A 2444-nucleotide genomic window follows, 5' to 3' on the forward strand; every position below is an offset into this window, starting at 1 on the left:
CCATCAAACCCATATGAGTTTGTTGGACATCTCAGGTTAATTAAGGGTATTCGTATTGAACAATTGCCACCAGATTGTAATTGTCTGAATGTCTTTAGGAACAATCGAGTATTGTCCATGATACTTTTTTTATTTGCACTAAAGCCTGGTACACACTGAATGAGAAAAAAAACGGACAGCTCAGGAGGAGCCACTGTACTAATTATTATTGTTATATAGGATTTTTATAGCGCCAATGGTTTGCTCAGCGCTTTACATTATAGTGGGAGACAATACAGTAACAATACAGTTCAATACAAGAGGGAATTGAGGGCCCTGATCCTTGGAGCTTACAATCTAGGAGGGAGGGGTGAGTGGTACAATAGGTAAAACTGTGGGGGATGGAGTGGTTGGAAGCATAGAGGATTCCAGTATTAGCAGAGGGCGGGATAGGCTTCCCTGAAGAGAGAGATTTTAATGATCGCCTAAAGGTAAGTAGAGTAGGTGATAGTCTGATAGATTTGGGTAGGGAGTTGCAGAGAATGGGTGATGCCTTGGAGAAGTCTTGGAGATGAGCATGGGAGGAGGAGATAAGGGAGCTAGAGAGTAGGAGGTCTTGCGAGGAGCAAAGAGTACGGTTTGGGTGATAGAGATAAGATCAGATATGTAAATTGGGGCAGTGTTGTGGATGGCTTTGTATGTCATAGTATACTAATGATCCGATATTGGTACAGCGAGCTCCCCTGCTGTGCTATTGGGTTCTGACAGGGATGCCCCCCATCCCGGACAGAACACTTCGGTCAACACTGTCAGCCATTGGCTGAGAGCACTGATCAGGAGCTGATCAGCAGACCTTCTTCAATCATGCCTCTTTGACAGAAGCCGACCGAACGTCTGGCTTCTGACAGACCGGCTACCACATCGGGCCAAATATCCAATAAAAATTGGAAGATGCCAAAATACCGCTCGACATTTGGCCCGTGTGTAGTAGGCTTGACATCCAAATCTAAATGTCTTTGTATGCTAGAGAATTGTAGAATGAACAGTACCCTTCACTAAAACACATTCACTCAATTATTTGGAGTGGGGTCCTTGTAGCTTTGGCCATATAGCGTATTTCTCATCCAGGATCATAAGCAGAGCCTATCTTAGGTAGAGTGACTTGATGATCTTATATTGATGGTCATCTTCTTCATTCACCCAGGTAAAACCGTGCCTGAAGAGCAGGAGATCAGCAAAGTCATGTACCATGACTGGCGTCTTATACCACGGCATGAAGAAGAGAACTTCAAGCAATTTATCCCTCTGCCGGAGCCAGAACCTGTCCGCTATGTGCCATACCCACCACTACTGAGGGCTATTGCTCTGGCTCAGTTGCAGAAAGAAGGAAAGCCTTTAACAGAGCCCATGCTGGACATTGGGAGATTACGGGAATCTGATCATGAGCTCCAAAAGGAGCTTAAAGTGAGGAGAGCCAAAACAGGGACACCAGTGTGATAAGGCCATGGACTTCTGCTACTTCCTAGAAACATGGATTCATGTACAGTTTATTGTCAGCAGCGTGACCTTCAATCCAAAATGGCAACAAAGTGCCATGGTAGTTGGGGTTGTGGGCTCTGCTCTTTGTTGAGGGTTGTTTTCAGTTATAGACCATACTGAGTAAAGACTACACAACACCTTCCGTAATTGAAAATTGTCATTTTTACTCAATGACACCATAAGTAACTGTTGGACTTTCCTATTTGATGTTTACTGGGCTGTAATAAAACTTTATATAAAATCACACCATTATGTGCTACTGAGAATTTAAAGGCATTCCATATATGCAGTGCTCAGCATAAATGAGTACACCCCTTTTGAAAAGTAAGATTTTATTCAACATCTCAACACAAGAACAATTTCCAAAATGTTGGCAAAACTGAGTTTTATGTAACATTTGTTTTGCTCATTACATGAAAGTAAGGTTAATAGTATAACGTAGATTACAAAATCTTCAGTTTTACTCCAATTAGTTGATGCAAAAATGAATACACCCCACAACAAAAACTACTATATCTAGTATTTTGTATGACCTCCATGATTTGTAAGGACAGCACCAAGTCTTCTAAGCTTGGAATGAACAAGTTGGCAACATTGCAACATCTACATTTTTCCATTCTTCGAGAACAACCTCTTAGAGCCTGGATGCTGGATGGAAAGTGATGCTCAACTTGTCTTTTAAGATTTCCCCATAGGTGTTCGATTGGGTTCAGATCAGGAGACATACTTGGCCACTGAATCACTTTCACCTTGTTCTTCAGAAATGCAACAGTGGCCTTAGATGTGTGTTTTGGATCATTGTCATGTTGGAAAAGTGCACAACTTCTCTTTCAATACAGAGCAGTACATCAGTGAATTCATGATACCATGAATTAAATTCAGGACCCAACACCAGCAGCACTCATGCGGCAGCACAGAAGGACATT

At 42.2% G+C, this 2444-nt stretch overlaps 1 pseudogene; it reads left to right on the plus strand.

Annotated features, from left to right (window-relative positions):
- Window positions 1-1158: 1158 nt before the first annotated feature.
- LOC149473124 (small ribosomal subunit protein mS34 pseudogene) lies at window positions 1159-1476 on the plus strand (annotated as a pseudogene).
- The last annotated feature ends 968 nt before the right edge of the window (window positions 1477-2444 follow it).

This window comes from Staurois parvus, unplaced genomic scaffold, assembly GCF_062004578.1.
Source record: "Staurois parvus isolate SC_StPar_1 unplaced genomic scaffold, SC_StPar_1.0 ptg000018l, whole genome shotgun sequence".
Lineage (NCBI taxonomy): Eukaryota > Metazoa > Chordata > Amphibia > Anura > Ranidae > Staurois > Staurois parvus.